Source organism: Amblyomma mixtum, chromosome 8, assembly GCF_055824585.1.
Source record: "Amblyomma mixtum isolate Tamu chromosome 8, ASM5582458v1, whole genome shotgun sequence".
Classification (NCBI taxonomy): domain Eukaryota; kingdom Metazoa; phylum Arthropoda; class Arachnida; order Ixodida; family Ixodidae; genus Amblyomma; species Amblyomma mixtum.
In genome coordinates this window covers 121,460,339-121,478,985 of record NC_143019.1, presented here as the reverse complement: position 1 = coordinate 121,478,985, position 18,647 = coordinate 121,460,339, and the positions used below count along the sequence as shown (strand labels likewise).

General features: G+C 46.1%; 1 pseudogene; it reads right to left on the bottom strand.

The window, feature by feature from the left end:
• Positions 1 to 1,508: 1,508 nt before the first annotated feature.
• On the bottom strand, positions 1,509 to 16,778 carry LOC149334159 (uncharacterized; annotated as a pseudogene).
• Positions 16,779 to 18,647: the final 1,869 nt, after the last annotated feature.

Here is an 18,647-nt window from a genome sequence, read left to right as displayed (position 1 = left end):
TGTGGTAATTAGTAAGAAATGTAATTAACAACTGTAGTGTGTGTGTTATGGTGAATAATTGGATTGATATAATAAATTGCGCTACCACGTTCTGCTCTTAAAGGCAAAACTTAAGCGTCCCCAAAGCTTTTCGCCGTCAACTTGCCCCCAACTCTTGAAATTCCTCTGCACATTTTATGACGCGCCTGCGAGCAATCTAATACCCCTGTCCCACTAGCAAATTTAATGTCATTCGAATCGAATGACATTAGCACCTAATGTCATTATTCCGCTGCTACACGGGAACATGTAATGCCATTAGGTTCGAATGACATTCACCATCGAATGAGTTAGGGGAACTCATTCGCATTCGATCTCGAACCGAATGCGTACTCTGGACACCAGATACGCAGCAGGAAGTTAAGCGACGCGAAAAAATAATGTGCACACTGCCAAATAGAAAGCGCATTTATTTAGTTCTGATAAAAAAAGGTAATGTTGGTGTGAATCTGTTCACACTACAGGGTGTCGTGGATAGCTATTACTCTCGGTCTCAGCAGCAGCCAACAGCAGCGGCCGAGCGTGAAGCAGCGTCTTTCCCGCGACCGTCGGTCATTTTGGGTTGCGTGATTCTTGCTGGTAGGCGTGCCATGTTTGTTAACCTCGAAGGTACTTAAAGACGTAACTGAGCAGTTCACCTTTTGGAAGTCATTTCCAAGCTCCGCGCGTGTCCGCGCGCCGCCATGTCAGCCCTTTTGTTTGTTTACATTTATCGGATTTGTGGTTGACTTTGCACTTGGCTTGGCTTTTGATGGCTAAAGTGGTACAGAATGGCCGGAAATAATATTTTAAGCTTATAATACGGCACACAAATGTTCTCACTCGCTTTTGAAACACTCCACAACAATTTGAAACATCTTTTATGTGCGCTGATGTCGTTCAGTTGGACTATTTTTTCTTCACTGATCGTCGATGCCACCAATTTCGAATGACATTAATTTTTTTCCGTGTAACACCGAAAGAGACCAAATGACATTCGATGCATCGAATGCCATTAGGTTCGAATGACATTCAATTTGCTAGTGTGACAGGGGTATAAGAGTGCATGCTGGCGGGCTAGTTGGTACTGCAAAATGAGATGAATTAAGCTAAAAAAAAAAACGAGGCACACATTTTTGAGCGCTCGTCAATACCCTGTGTGTCTTCGTCTATCCCTTGTCCAGTTTCTACGCTAAATTCATCCCACTGCAAGCAATCTCTTACCTTTTACCACCTAAGCGATGATGCAGTGTTGCCGACATCAGACTTGGCCGCGTACCCGTGGAGCACGAAGATACACTATGCAGCATTTCACCCTGTTTCAGCACCATCTGCTGTTAAGCTGCGCCTTTAGTCGGCACACTGGAAACCGCAATCGCAAAACAACTGCCGGTTTCGGGTAATCTCGACATGAGAGTTGCAAGAGACATGAAAATAGACAATGCCCTTCGGTCACTGACATGCATATACGCGTGCTCCGCGGCCTGATTTCATTCTTCCTCGTCTTTGCAGAGGTCCCTGCGGAACTCTGTAGTCGCACTTCTTTTCGTACTTGTCCAGGCAGTGCTTGGGTATTTTGTATTTGGCAGCCTTTTTTACCCACAGCATGCAGTCTGGAAAAGAGAAGCGGCAATGTTGAAAGCCTCACTTAATGCATGAGGACAAGTTGTCAGGCTGTCTCAACACGTCTGCCATACCCAGTGAAAGAAATCAAGAAAACAGTAGTGGAAATATAAGCAAGCGACGAGAAATGTTCTAATCATTCTTGGTTGGTCTAAATTGTTGCATTCACGACATTCCAAGCAGAGATTACCGGTACACTGTAAAGATTGTACAAGGCATCAAACCCAAAAGGAAGCTCCTAAAGTGACAACTAAAGACCGTCTCAAAGCAAGCAGTAGATTGGTTCCAATACTATTAGTGCTCATACGCACTGCCTGTAAGGCGGCCATGATGGCTCTTCCTCTCACCGGCTTACCGTTCCTCCTAGGTTTGAGGCAACCTGCAGAGGTACATTTCGTTTTTCCTGGCGCAGTGTGAGGGCAGCATTGCAGAACATTGCAATTCATGGAGTTAACGCAGTAAACTAGCATCTCATTTAGAACATAATGGGCGGTCGTGCACGCCGGACGCGACCAGTGGTATCACCGGCACCATCGTCTCTCAAGTGCAGAGTTGGCTTACTGTTATGATGGTGTTTTTGGGGTGTGGGAATGTTCAATAATTTAGAATACCTAGTTGAATATCCTTGTATTCAATTATTGGAACGAATGAAATAATTTATTTTCAAAATTATTCGAAACGAATCGAATATTTTCTCAGTACCTCGAATAGTTACTGGAACCCGCAATAGGTTCCAGTAAGGCGCTCCGCAGTTTTCCTCCACGACTCTTCTAAAAACATCCCCACCAACGCCGCGCACCATCCTTCCGCGAAAAGTATCAACGAGTTGAAGGTCTCAGCGCAACAACGCGGTCCGTTTGTGGCTGCGTTCACGATGCTTGTACATAGCCTCTACGAGTGGAGGTCGCGACTCGACTGAGCCGAATTCTGCCAAACCCCGCCTTGATGCCCGATCTCGGAGGCCATGGCAAGCACATATGGGCCACCATTCTTAATTTTCCGCGGTGTGGTTTACGTGCCATCGTGTACCCACCGGTTTTATGATGTGTACAAGGCTTCCTCTGGTGCGGCGCTCGGCTTTCCTGGGGTCAAATGCTTGAGATAAGGCTGTTAGACAAAACCAAGTAAAGGATAATTTCCCAGCCTATAACTTGACTGTCTTACGTTTAATATAGTGACTTAGTGTTAGTGGAGATTAGTGTTGGTTATTTTAGCAGCTATAGCTTTAACTTCATAGTTTTTAAATTCTGAAGTTAGCGTACAGTTGTGCCACCACTGGCGCCTCAGTATTTAGCGCAGCTGCTAGTTTAGTTGGAATATTATTACTAATATTCGATTGGTATTGAATTCGGTCCAATCGCTATTCCATTCGTATTCTATTCGAATTTTAGCTAAACTATTCTTATTCGATTCGGTTTGGAAAAGTACTCGTCGCACAGCACTACGTTCTTTATTAACTGCATTCCATGTAGAGATTTCTAGGCTGTCTAGCTTCAACTATTGTACTTGCTACCAAATGAAGCAGACGTGGCAGCATGCTGGATCGCGTGCCAAGCACGTCCGAGTCTCAGACACAACGAGACAACGCTTATCATGTCGCTTAAAAAAATACCAGCTCAAAAATGACGCGGCGTACTTTTACTTGCCCTCTTAAACTCACTCGACAGCTGTAGCGAGCGGCGGCCTTCATAGGAGCACTGCAAAGTAATAAATTTATTTTTGAATTTTTTCCTAACATTTCATTTTACAACCGTGCTTCCGTCCGGTGCTTCGTCCCGGGGATTACTAGGGCAGGCACATATCGGGATGTTTTAAAAATACATCCGTTTGAAATGACGTCCTGTGCTTTCACATTCTGTTCCAGCATGCACGCGGCTTTTGTTAAACGAAGCAGTGACCTTATAGCGCACTTTCAAAGCAGCTCTACTTTGAACATTTTTTTTTTGCATGCATTGCCACAGGGCGTACGCCCTGCCGTTACCATCAGCCTTCGACGTCAGTGCAAGGGCACCTTTCTTACGTCACTGATCGGCGTTAGACTGTTCATCTTTGATATTATAGGTTTAGGGAAGGACATACGATAAAAAAAGACACCAGCCATAAATTATGAAGTTGGTATTCAAGTTTCATTATAAATTCATTGATCCTTCCCGTCAAGATGAGGATGGACCCCTCAAGGGCCCGTCCTCTACCCGTTGCTGTTTAACATCACCCTCGTCCCCCTCGCCTGAAAATTGGTAACTATTTCTCACCTGAACTACACTCTTTATGCCGACGACATCACACTGTGGAGCACCCACGGCAGTGACGGCGGCATAAAGAACTCGTTACAGGAAGCAGCCACTCTCACCCAATATTACGCACAAAGCATCGGATTGTCTGCTCTCCAGAGAAGTCCGAAGTGCTCCTCATCCGGCCTAAGAACCGCCGGTACCCCCGCTCCCCCATAGGCATTGAACCGAATGGGGACCTTGTACAGGATGTTGACACCCTCCTTGTATCGTGCTGCACATCCAGGACGATCGGAAAAATACCACCACCCTCAAGAAAATCAAGCAGGTTAGAGGCAAGATATCCCACCTCATCCGCAGAGTTTGAGGCTACCATAGAGGCATGAAGGAGTGCGACCTCTTTCACCTTATGCATGCCTTCGTGCTCAGCCGTGTGCTCTACACTACCCATACCTACAACTATCCAAGCACAGCATAAATGCTTTAGAAGTCGTGATCCGCAAGGCATTCAAAGTCGCGCTTCATCTACTCCTCAACACATCCACACAAACATTGCTATACCTGGGCCTCCACATCACGATCGGGGAACTAGTGGAGAGCCAACAGGCGCAATAAATAAGGCTCACGCAAATGTTCACACGTCGGTATATCCTGTACTACCTCGGAATCAGAATACTTCCAAACGACCCTACCCTCCTCGCCATCCCTCGACCCTTTAACCAGAAGCTGCTGTCTAGGCCGCTCCCGAAGAATATGGACCCGTCCCACCGTGAACAGCACCGCAGAGCCCGTGCGAAGGCACTCCATCGAGCGAACGGCTCCGAGTCGGACGCCGTATGGGTGGACACTGCCTGCGCAGGTGATGAAGCGGCAGCAGCTGGGGTGGACTACTCTTCTTCCGCCCTCCTCACACTACCTTTTTGCCGAGACACCTCCCCAGAGGCTGCAGAGAAAGGCTTCATTGCAATTGCCATCATCCGCACGGAAGCCCGGTATATTTTCACTGACTCCAAAACTGCGATTCTAAATTGTGCGTGAAGTCGAGTCTATGTCTGTGCTTGCATACCGGGCTCGCCCGATGCACCCCCACCCCGCCAAGTGGAGCGGATATGGGTGCCTGCGCACTCCGGGAATCCTGGAAGCGAGGCCATCAACCTTTTAGCCCGAGGTGATCGGGGATTCACGAAGGAGCGCGTGCACTCATTCAGCGAGCTGACGCAGGTATACAAAGCCTTGCGCCAGCTGTGCTCCCGCCCACATAATACCAAACACAGAAAACTCTAGATAGCAAACACATAAAACTCTGGCGCCGACTACAGACACTCTTTCCCCTCCCCCTTTAACCTAGCCCACTATCATCACTCCTTCTCCACTTCTGCCTGCACTCTACGCGCAGAACCCTTCACCTCTTCCTTCCACATCCTCTCTCTCTGCCCAGCCAACCATCTCCCGTGGTGCGCAGATAACCCAAGACCTGAGAGGACTGAGAGAGGCTGCTGCGCTCAGAGGACCCAGCCGTGCAGACCATCGCCGCTGGCCGAGCTGCCAGTGTTATGGACCTTGGGAACATAAACATCTGAGTGCAGTGCGGTCATGCGAGGACCCAGAGGCGTTCCTCCAATTCCTTATTATGAAGTTTCTCTCTCTTTCTCTTCCAAGAGTAACTGAAGTGGTCAGGAAACAAAGCACACCTTAAAAAATGGGATTTCCGGCATAGTTGTGCGCTAAAGCCTTTCCTTTCCTTGTAACCTCCTCCTTCATGTGCTATGAAAAGCAAATAATCACGAACAAGGCAATTGAAATTCCAACCCAAAAACACAATCTTATTAGCTCTAGGACATAAAATACAAGCTAGGTTGATCGGTACTTCTAAAGAAGGCTCTTCACACCTTCAAAGTGAATTTAACCTGCACTACCCTTAGTCTTACCCTGGCTATGATCTCAATTTGCTGTCCGTGTTTCAGTTATCTTTATCGCGTTTCATTAGTTCCTGATAGAACAGTTGCCAAGCGGCACTCGCCACCAATTGTAATACTACTGACATCATCTACTGTAGCTGTCGAGTAGCGAAGAGTGGTTATAAATTGGTTTATTGAATTTACATTCATATGGTAACATGAAAACAGTTCGCGTACTGAGTTGCAGTTATGGCGGTTAGTTGACATGAACCCAACCTATAAACAGGATATGCAGTTTGGAATTATAAACCTTGCAGTGCCGGCACCGTATATATTGGCATACCGAAGGAAAACTGGCGAGGCATATTGGATAAAACCTTACGGTCAATGCTTTCCAAGGGAGATCTCGTAACCGCGCAGGTCGTGTAGTCGTTGTACACGTAGAAGGCAGTGTAGCTGTGAGTTGTATCTGAACACATGTTTGAAAAATGCAACACTGAGAGAAATATTTGTCCTAGGACGGCAAAATGCAACAATTTTTTGGTTTCCATAGACTGCGCTTTTCCTATGCTCCCGGCTGGTTCATCGACCCGGCTTAATAAGAATTCGGTGTGGTAAGGATTAAACTATTAGCGTTAGAACATGGTGGTTATGTTACATTCGTCCTGATTTTCTTGCTTAATTGTTGTTCAATTCATTCATTTTTTTAACATTCCAGGCATGAACCATTTCTTTTCTCCTCTTTTCTCTCCTAAATACTGCGCTCTAGTACGAGTAAACTCATCTGTGTGAACTCTGTGGTCCAACTTAAAATTATATATGGTAATTTAATGGAAATTAAGATAGCAGCTAAGTGATGAAAGAAATCACGCGGCTTAAAAGAAATTTTGCTTCTATATCAATAACCGACCCCTACTGCGCTGGATGAATGAAACAATGCGCACCTGCACCTGTTTCAATCTACTGTTGAATAAAAAAAAACAGCACAAAATGAAATCGCCATCTGCTTAACACACGTACGTCTAATAAGCTAAAACTGAATACGCTCGCCGCCGCCTCCTAAGTGACTGAAATAAATATTTTTTCTTCTCCATAAGGATTCACAAAGCCCAATGTGCATGATATCCATGTTGTCCACAGTTTTGTCGTTAGTAGTAGAATGTTGCTAGCCCATTTCAAGTAGCAGTTCTAATCGTCAGTAAAAGCAATGCTTGTAAAGGAAACGGGATCGCATGCAGGATGAAGGGTGGTGGTCTCTGTAATTAAGGCTCCGACAGCAAATGGAGCAAAGAGGTAACCACCGTGATTCACGAAGAATGTGCCTTGGCCTGCGGCACCTCCGAACGACATGTCAAAAACGATGTCTTTCCTAGAAAACAACATTATAGCTGAGTTCTGGGGCATGTACAGAGCCCAAAACTTATCGAGTCTCTAAACCTGCTGTTTCAGGTGAGCCAGTCTCAAATTTTTGGAAATAGGTTTTTTGAACTAAAAAGAAGGCGCGCGCGCACGCACCCGCGCTCTCACAGACACGTTCACACACACGCACGCGTTGAGGTGCATGCCATCCTTCTGTCTGGGTCCTCCAGCGCTTTCCAGGGTAATGCAGAACCAACTACTCCAGCAAGTCACTTCGTTAGAGTTTATCTTCTTTTTTGGCTCAAATGACATGCTGCAATCAACCGTGCTAACTTCATTTCGGTCGCTACCTCTCAGGCGATACCGGCGCCTGTCAGCTTTCGTTTCACATCTAGATTTTTGTGCAGTTGGTACTCCGTACAGCTGGGGACATCGGAGGCACAGAACGAGTTGTGACGCTAGATTTTTCGTTTTTGCAAACTTTGCTGCCCCAGTGAAAATCGCATTCCTTGGACCTTAAAACCAAATTAATGGTTCAATTAATTTCTTTTTCAGATTGCTCTAATCTGGGTGGGCCCGTTGTGTTCTCGACCTCCACTCTTAGCACCCGACGCACTTTATGGATGCATTTGTTGTGTCGCTAGGAGCGTGCTCCGGCTCTTTTACCTGCCTCCGTTTAATTGGTGCGGCGTCGTGATACGTAATGCTGCACCTTCTATTCTTGAACTTGCCGTTCCTGTTTTGCCCCTCGGTGCGCTTTGTAAGGGCCAATTTTCTCAGGAGTCTTCCACGACGCGCCACTATTTTTAGAGCGAGAGTTCCACTACGCTACGTTTCGCCAAGGTCATCGGGTGTTGCAGTTTGACCTTCAGCAGGAAGAGCGCTGAAGGCGTGGCTGTGACTTCAGACCACGTGACTCTCCGTTGCAGCAGCCGCCGCACCACTCCTCCGACCGCGGTGCGCAGGCCGCCGCTTTGTCAGATGTGGTCATGCGATTGTGCACGTGACTTGGCGTTCCCGTAAGGATTCGACGCCGCTCTCGCATGCAGTTTCACCATGGGTGACAGCGCGGCTGGTAATGTGTCTGAAACGCCTGCGAGGGTTGCAAGCGTCTAACCAAGCGTAGCCAAGTGTCATGGAGCTTTGGCTCTGTCCAACTCGGTTTAGAAGAGCTAAACCATCGGATTTTTTTTTATTTTGACTACCTCCTTCATCAAATTCTTCACAGCGTATTCGAGATGTCCATCGAGATGTGAGACAGTTACTTCTTTTTCGAAATTTAATTTTTTTTCCCACTTTTTTCTTCATCCCATTCAGCACTCGTCTTCTTGATATCTAGAGTGCCTAGTTCACAACGAGACATGATATTTGTTGGCCAAACAGAAACTCCTGTTTTCATTTGCTGAGAAATCATACAGTTATTTATTATTTATTTGTGACGCTGAGTGTGCCGCGCGGCATAAAACGTGGTGTTAGTGACTAACGGTAGAATATGTTACAAAAACGCATGAAGCCCGATTGCATGTAAAAAGTCACATAAGCTTCGGGTGTAAATGTTTTTCGTTATCCACACGTGCAAAGTAGATTCATTGTTGGAAGACACGCCTGCCTCTTGAAGAACTCGAGCGCGCACCAGTAAAGTTCCTGGACATGTCCACATAAGGTGGTGGACATTGGTGTCGGAAGCGGGTGCCTCGCAGTGAGGGCATTTTTGCGGCGCAGGAACCTTGCCACTTTATTTATTTATTTATTTATTTATTTATACATACTGCAGCGCAATTATATGCGCTATGGCAGGAGTGGGAAAAAAAACAAAAAGCAAAATACTAAAGGTAACAAAATACAACAATATGTACAAAGTGAGCACAATGAAGCTCAAAACACACAAAAAGTAACAAACAAAAAAGGAACTGTTAATGGCACGGTCGGAATATTCAGGTATTATGTGTCTTCCATGGCAGTTATAAAACTTTGAACTGGAGATGAACGAATGGATCCAGGTAAAGAATTCCAGGCTTCTATTGAACGGGGAAAAAAACTGAATTTGAACAACTTAGTACGTGCAAAATACGGTATTAAATTTAGCTCGTGATGACTTCTTGTAGATGATAAAGGTGCAAAGTTAATGTAGTGGTTAACTGAGAGCCTTACCGATGAATTGACGATACAATGTAAGAATTTTAGTGATTCAGTGTGGCGACGGGCGGAGAGCGTGGTTAAATTCAATGAGAGAAGTGTAGAAGAGGGTGAGAAATCGCGATCATAACGATGACATATAAAACGCAAAGCTTTTTTCTGGACTGCTTCTAACATGTTAATTTCAAACTGCTTGTACGGGTTCCACACTACAGCTGCGTAATCAAGAACAGGGCGGATTAGAGATTTATGCAACAGTAGCTTTGTGTCTTTTGGTGAATTGGGTAGCGTGCGTCGTAGATAACCTAGTTTTTTTAGTGCTTTATTACATACGTAATCAATGTGTTTAGACCAAGACATGTTATGCGTGAATATGACACCAAGATATTTACACTGAGAGACCCTATCTACCACACGGCCATTGAACGAGTAACTAAAATGGGAAACGGAAGATTTGTTACAAAAGGACATGAGGACGGTTTTGTCGAAATTAATTCTCATTTGCCAGGTACTACACCAACTACAAAACATAGCAAATGACTCTTGGAGGTGACGATGATCATTAGGGCCATTAATTACTTCGTATAAAACGCAGTCATCAGCGTAAAGACGAATGTTAGAAGAAATGTTATGTGGCAAGTCATTTATATATATTAAAAAGAGTAGCGGTCCAAGGACGGAACCCTGAGGCACTCCTGACGTCACATCAACAGCAGCGGAATGAGAAGAATTATAAGATACGAACTGGGAACGGGATGAGAGAAAGCTAGAAATCCAATCAACCAAGTGAGGATTGTTTAGTACAGCATTTAGTTTAGCAAGAAGTTTGGAATGTAGAACAGTATCGAACGCTTTCGAGAAATCTATAAAAATGGCATCAACTTGGTTGCCGATATCGAGGTTAAGTAATATATCATGAGTGAATTCTGTTAATTGTGTTACCGTACTAAAACCACGCCTAAACCCATGCTGAAAGTTAGATAGCAAATTACTGGATTCAAGAAAAAGCATGATGTGTTTATGAATGACGTGTTCCAACATTTTGCATGATTGTGATGTCAAAGAAATCGGTCTATAGTTAAACAAGCATTGCCTATCACCGGATTTATAAAGAGGGAGCACTTTGGCTAATTTCCATGAAGAAGGGACAGTAGCAGATGATAAGGACTTATTGAATATGATGGACAGGTATTTCGATGATGGACAGGTACTTTGCCACTGGTTGCGAACTGCAGGCGTAAGGGCCACTCATACTGTTATTTATGTTTACTCCGGAGTAGGTTCTCCTAACAACGTGCGGTGTGGTTATGTGATCCAACTGCGTCCCGCCTTTGTGCCCTTCAGTATGGGCCCTAACATGCAGTAGCAGGCACACCGTATAAACGTCGCGATCGATTCTTCATCCCCGGAGCACTGCTCACGTCTTAAGGGCCTTTCCTTCAGTTTATATCTTGTGAACACCAGAGGTAACGAAGCAAACTGGAACGCACAGCAAGAATGAATAGATTCCTATGTTGTGTATATAGTCTGCACTTCAAAAAACTGTTCAATTTCCCCGCACAGTCTTCCGCTAAGAAAATTTAGCGCAGCTGGAATTGAGAGGTCTTTGTGTTCGCATAGCAAGATCTTCCATGGATGCTTTGCTTCGCGAAGTTATCTGCCGTAAGTTTCATAAGTTTCGCACGTGTTCTACATTGTCTAGCACAAAAAAATACTTGTCAATTGAAAAAGGCATGCATCGGAGTATAAGTCCTGCGGACGCGATAATTCAGGCGGGCATTGTAACCGGGGAAGGGGGCATGATTTTTCCTTCTGTGTAGGCAGCGGAACATAGAAGGTTAAAGGCATGACTCAAACGTAATGTCTATTTTGCTCCTGGGTGATTTTCTTACTGTGCTATTATCAAGGCCACCAAGGTCATCCAAAACTAAGTTCGGAACCTGGGACCCATTCAAGAACTAAAATGCGCAGACCTGTCCTGTCTACGAGCAAAATGACTTCGGGGCAAATGCCCTGAGAGGGAAATCACTTCTTCTGGTCTAACTAGCTTTGCATTTGCCCTCTTATTTCCTTGCAGCCAATTCGCTCTGACGACGAGAGCAGTGCTCCACGTAGGCTGCAAAACCAGCAGAGTCCTTGCTGCAGACTCGTTATGTCCTCAGCATACTCCGACATAAAGTTTCTAGAGCATAACCACCAAAAAATTCCCTCCCCTGCGCGTTCCCCTCTTTCCCCCAAATCCCGTTGTTGTTGTTGGTGGCAACTTCATCACTCTAGAATTTTTATTTGGCCTATTGCTACAGCTTAAGAACACCAGACGAGTGACCACATAAACAACGCTCTGAAATTATCAGCGTCCGCTGAAGTGGAGAGATAATGTTCCTTCCTCTTCAGTGGCTACAACGCTGCCGTCGGTACCTGCGCGTTTCTCAAGCTGTATAGTAGCTATCAAGCGGATTGGGAACATAGCAGGTTGCAGAAAAGAGTTAGTTTAATATTCCCACTGTTTGTGGTCAACCACCATGCGTTATTTCTTTCTGGTGGTGACAGATACCGACCTAACATGACGAGTTAGACGATCTAGAGGCCGTTTAGACTCACGATGCTTAGCGATCTTTCCTGAGTGAGTCAGTCAAATTTTCGTCCTTTACTTAAGCATTAAAAATATGGAACCTCGAACACTTTGGCGAATGGCGGAGTTGGCCGTCATGATTATCCTATGCATAGCTCAAAGATTCCCAGCAAACGAAAACCACAATTTATAGCTGTTCTCCGTAGTTAGAGAAAAAAGATAACACATACCGCACTGCTAGGATTTAACCACTCTCTAAAATTGGACTTGTCACGAAGGCCGGCATTATGATAAAACTGACAGCGACGCATCAGTTCACTACACTTCAACACAACGATAAGGCACACCATAAAGAAAGGTAGCAGAGTTTAGAACGCTCATGAATTATGCTTATGCAAAAAACGAAAAAAAAATCAAAACAACGAACTTCGTTTTATCTATTGCAGCATCAGGCACCACATCACGGCAGCTGCTCTACTAGGACAAGCACGTGTCCCTATCTCGGGAAGTCGGCAATTCGATGCTTTCATGATATTCCTTCTTATTCTTTTGGTTTGGTTTATTGGGGTTTAACGTCCCAAAGCGACTGAGGCTATGAGGGACGCCGTAGTGAAGGGCTCCGGAAATTTCGACCACCTGGGGTTCTTTAACGTGCACTGACATCGCACAGTACACGGGCCTCTAGAATTTCGCCTCCATCGAAATTCAGCCGCCGCAGCCGGGATCGAACCCGCGTCTTTCGGGCCAGCAGCCGAGCACCATAGCCACTGTGCCACCGCGGCGGGGCTTCTTATTCTTTTCGCGGGCGAGTCAGAATTGACACTAATGAATACACTGAGCCACCACATCATTGTTCTAGGCGCGTAAACCAGGACAAGTGTATCTATAGTCCTTTGTTGCGCCATACAATAAATTCCAGATTTAATATCGTGTTTGCGCCAGAAGTATGAATAACCAGCCTGAAAGTTAACTAATGACATCTCACTTTAGCAGTTTCTCGAATAGAGCAATTTAAGAAGATGGGCATGCAATTATGGAATTGTTCTGTATTTATTATATAAATATTTTGGTTTTCTAGTGCTCGCTGGCGCTGATTTCGATAAATGTATAGTCGCTTGTGAACAAACAAACTGCTCGTCAAAGTGTGTAACAATAATTGCTATGATTCGCATTGAGCGTTCAGTTTTCCTGTCCCTGTCATTGTAGCATATTAACTTGTAACCACGGTCGCGTCTTTTTCCAGAGCTCGTGTAGCAAGGAAAGGAGCAGTAGGTATGTCCACTCGTTATAACGCGCATCTTGGCCCTTCTCACGACATGTTGTTGTTAGTGCTAACATACCAAAAAAAAAGTGGCATGGTTTTAACATAGTTAAACCGAGCTTACATGCGAAAGCTTGTGTTTAGCCTGTTCGGCTCAGTGTTTAGCTTTGCTCAGACGTCGGCACGTCTGGCGACGATATTACTTAAGTTAAACTCTGATCGAGGTTAAGCTCATTTGATGTGTTCGGCCCGCAGGTGGAAGTTGATAAAGACGACGATGTGCAATGCAAATTACGAGAGTGGGCTGCAATTTAACACGATGCGTGGTCGGCTGCGGCGAGAGCATAGTGTTCTCGTGCAGTGGCCAGCGAAGCTGACCTTTTCAAGCCGCTGCAGTTTCGAAACCGAGTTGCGGCAATATTTATTCAATTTCTGCACCCTGAAGTTCAGAGACCGCACAAGATTCTTGGTTGGGTTTGTCCCTGTCAAGTGCTTTCGCACTAAAATTATCCGGCGTCGGCATTGGAGGCGGGAAGGCGGCCACGCCATGGGGAAAGGCGGAGAACTGCAATGCCCATAACAAAGCGAATACAGGGCAATTTTTGTGAGCTTCCGCGTGAAAGCTGTTTTCGGAGAATTTTCTCCTTTAAGAGGCGAGAAGCTCCCTGAGTTGTGAACCTGGTGTCTCAAGGATGTAAGGCTTTTTGAGCGAAAACCACTCAAGAGTGCATGAAGAGGACTCTGTACTAGGTCGACAGTACAGAAAGTGAGTAGGCGAACATGTCTAAGGTGCATGATCATGAGGGCAGGGGGTTTAGTTAATGCCCTAGAGATATCTAGGGGGTAAATGGAAGGGGTCGAGGGAAGTTGCAGGTTGGCGCTGCCACTGATCGAGTGATTTTGCGGACGAAAGCGATTACAGTGTGCGCAACTTGAAAGTTGTACAACTTGGGAAAGACTTAAATAGCATTGTATGGGATCATCTGTTTCACGGACACGGGATAAGTGGCATAGCCTCTTTTCAGCAGATACGTTTTGGAAAGAATCCGAAGTAGTAAACTACTCACTGTACTAGGCAGCTAGTACAGACTGCAGTCACATTCGTCCTGATGCTCACGTGAGATTGTTCCAGCAGTCTCTTCCCTGACACGGCTAACTGGACCTTAAAACATTTTCTAGGTTTGTGCTAGCTGGGAGCTTCGAAAATTTGATCCTGAAGCACGAAATAAATTACCCTCTGCCAAGCTCACCAAACTAACATATAGGCTGTCGAATTGCTGGAGTAAAAATTTCCCACGATTACCATATTTTTTATGTTGGTGCTTGCTGAAAGACATTGGTGCTCAGTCTTGTGGTTTTCAACGGATCCGGAAAAAGGCGCTAAGGACAACCAGGACACAGATGCCAGATGAAAACCACAGGACTAGTGCCTGCGTCCTTGCTTCCTTCTGCGCCGTCTTTGGAATATGTTAGTGTGAAGCAACTAGCTGAGACCAGTTTTACAGACTTCGGGTTTGAGGTTTATATTTTGAATAATTATATTTATGATGTAGATGAAATTTATTCATAAAGAATGAGATGCCATGGTAAAAACTGCCATAGGAACCTTCTGTTCTTAAGTGCAAGTCTTGAACGCGTACAGGTATGGCTGATAGTTAATACATCAAAAATTGTTGCTCAAAATTCAGTATGCGACGAGTAAGCAACGTCCTTTGAGGTCGTTGAATATTCGAAAAACAAAGCATTTTAAAAGAATATGAAAAAAACACAGCACATAAAAGCACACAAGTGTGCTTGGCGATTCGTGCCAAGAAACGTATTATATTTCTCTGGTCTGGGTTTGGTCTTACGCGGCGGAATAGAAAGAGCTCGTATACGTGACGTGACAGGGCTGTTTACGAAAAATCGCTATAAGACCCAACTATCTATATAATGTGCACTATTGTTGGCGAATTTCAAGCTGGTTATTTAGAAAATTTACCGCATTTTTTTAAGTAAAGCACTGCCTAGAGCCGGAGGAAATCTGATTTACAATTGCCAAGCTTGCAGTTTACTGTAGCCGTCGGCGAGTGTACATCTCTGTTTTGTGAGCGAAAGTTCACCGTATGAATAGTCTCTGATTAGAGTGCTTGGATGAGCGTCCTATCTGCTTGGTAGACATCGCCGTTATGCTCTAGTATCCTTCACCGCAAAGGGAGGGAGCAATACATCGCTGAGCCAAAGTGTTAAGAATACCAGCGATGCTATCAGCCACTGAAGATCGTCAGTGTTCGACCCATATTCACACCGCGGATTGGTGTGTTTGTGTACGTGCGTGCGTGTGTGTGTGTGTGTAGCGTGTGTGGTGCGTGCGGGCGCGCGCGCGCGCCTGTGTGTATATGCATCTGGTACAGATTTAACCTTCTTTGTGCGGTGGGCACGCGCGTTCTTCTTAACTGAGTCAGCTCTATAGGGCCTAGATCTACACGTTGAACAAATGGGTCCTTGTGCAACAGTTATATCCATTTAACCACAATCCTACACGTTTGCGTAAGAATCGCCCTTTAGACTTGAGGAAACATACGCTTTTGTTCACTGCATGGCAAGAAAAAGCATTCTGCATGGAAGCATGATTTAGGCAATAGTGTCTGAGCCTGAAAAGTCATGCGCCTTAGCTGCTTAAAATAAGGTTAGCCCTTAGCCCCAGTAGCGTGCTGTGCGCCTGACTAATGCGATAAAAACAAACCAGAGCATTATTTATACATCGTTTTCGTCCAATTCCCAAGCTTGACTTCCTTTGGAGATCGAAAAAAAAACGAGGTTTATGAGCGCCACATGTTCCATGAAACGTGGCGTCAATCTACACAAGCATACCACACACCACCACCACCGACACACGACAAAAAAGGTTCAGTCAAACTGACACCACAGCATGAGAGATTTTCAACACCCTCATCCCGTCACCAGGCAAGACGGTCCGCAAGACTGTCTCAAACTGTCCGCATGTTCTCGGCGACGGTGTGCCGGTTGCACCCCGATTGCCAGTACGAACAGGGTAAGGCAGATACCAAGGCAGATGCCAAGCCATGTTGAAAGGTTAGGTTCCCAGCGTGGCAGCCGGATGTACCGTCGGTGCTCAACCTTGCCTCATGAGGAGAGGGCGAGATCACCTTGTGAAGGTGAGAGAGGAGAAGACCCTGTTTACACGTTGTGCATGTTGCAATGTCCGACTTTCCCGAAGGCAAAAAAAAAAAAAAACAGTCGGGGATAATGATCAGCACCCACTAGTCCCCATAGCACCGGTGTCATCCACGTGCCCTCTCCTCTGATTACTTGGCCTACTGAAGCAATTTGTTTTCTTGATTTTTTTTTGTAAGGAAGAAACAAACGGGGCGCACCACATCTGATAAATCGCGCAACCGTTAGCGTTACTGCTCTGCAGTTTCGTATCTACGGGAGTATTACCTTTCTTGACGAAGTGTAAGCGACCGAAGTGCATGCATGTCTTGATCGCCTTCAAATGCTGCCCTCTTGTGTCGCTCTGTGGCTGAGGTAACGAAATGGCACTGGCGTTTATTGTCACTTGCGCCATGAAGAAATAGAATGCATCACAGCCTGACTTCTTATAAAGAGTACGCGCAAGACTCTGGCGCCTAAATACGCTTCTGATGTTCTCTGCAGCAACCACCCACCTCTGCCATAATGCGTCTCTATCACTGCAGAATTCTCTCACGGCATATTATCCGTCCCCTTGCCGCTCTAAACGTCTCACAGGGCCATCATGACATACACCGAGTCCACAGTCATGAAAGTTGGCTAGTCTGCAGCAACGCTATCCATTTGATCACAATTGGCCATGCGTTTCTTGCTTTCGTTTTCTCAGGTATAAAAGCTCTCTACGACATTTGTTCCGAAAAGAGGCATCGTCTTTGTTTGAGCAAAGAAATGCAAACGGCGTCATAAGCCTTATACAAAGCGCACATTCCAAGGAAGAACAGCCGTTTCCTGTTTTTAATTTTGCAGGTATCCGCAGCGTCTGTTCGTAAAAGATGAAGTCATTCATGTACATACTCAGACAAATCATGGAGCGCATAGCGCAGAAGGAAACACCAAGACAGGGCGCAGTAAGCTGTGACTTTCGACTGCCTTTTATATTTCAAGATCCATTTCATGGTTAATATCTGCACATTCGTCACGCGCCATCCGGCCGGAATGAAACGCCAACGTAGGATTTCGTGGCTTCCGACACAACCCGCGGCGCCCAGCAACGCCCGCGATGAGCTGCTGATGTGTGGGCTGACATCGTAGCTTCGTACCTAGCCACCCCTTTTCTCGACACTGACAGTCGCTGTGCCAGAGGGAAAGGCGAGCATGACTGTTGTTTTCGCTCTTTTTGCTGGCCGCGTTACTTATTTCACGGACATGCCGAGTAAAGATCGACTAGAGTCACTGAAGTCATCTGCCTTAAGTGTATATTACAACTCCATGATCAAGTTCATTCGGTCTGAACTTCTTTATTGCAACCAGGGATAGCGTGACCGGCAAGAGGGGAGACGATGGCAGCGTCATTTCGTTCACCAGCGTCATTTCGATGTCAACGCACCTTGCCTTGGCGGTCGTCGCTTCTTCAGCCTTGCAGTCTCAGTGCTTGGTGTGGTATGGTCAACCGGGCTAGGTGCGGTGGCATCACAGGAAGGGAGTAAAGGCCTTTTGCTTCTAGATTGAGGTTTAGATTTTGGCCACCGTTTCTAAGGTTCCAGTGGGTGGGTTAAGGGCACGAAGTAAGAATATTTTAGGTGTTGAAACTGACCACCCGCTGCGGCGGAGATGCACACAGAGATCATGTTCGCCCTCGAGTACATGCGCCGACCGCAGCGGCGCGGCGGCGCTGTGGACTAGGGGCCCTTTAGGGGCCATTCGCTTGCGGAGTGGCGGACGCTGCTGAGCGATTTCCGCGGCTTTCGGTGACGTTTTAGGCTGTGTTTGTCGATTTTCTGCGCTGCCAGAGTGCATCACAAGATATGGATGGACGTTAGGTTCTCGGCTTTCAAGTTGTGGTTTGCTAGAACTAGCTTTTTGTTTCGCGGTTTGGGACCAGACACAGTGATCGTTGTGCAAGCGCACGTGGTGGCGCGGGCCTGTGCCGTGCACGGTCGTCGCGGCCTACTATGTACACTACGGCTGTGATGTGTTGGTTGCTGCTGTGGTGGTGGTGGTGATCTCTTTTATTACTACCGAAAAACAGGGGACGAGTCCAAGGACCGGTTGCGCTGGCTTAGAGGAGGTCAGCGGGGATCCGTTGGGAGGTCGCGGTCTCCATCGCGCGCTGGATAAGCCGGCGTTGGTCTTCCGGCTCGGAAGTACGCAGGAGAAACTCCCACGTCTCTGGGGTGTTTGAGTTGTTTGTGTTGTAATGTGTACAAGTCCACACCATGTGTATGAGAGTGGCTGGAGTTGAGCAGTGGCCCACCGGGTCCAAAAGCCGACTAGACGTGATTATGGGTAAGAGGTGCTTCGTACACAACTGCTGATCGGGCTGCTAGAGTATTTCGGACCAAGTATCACTTTCT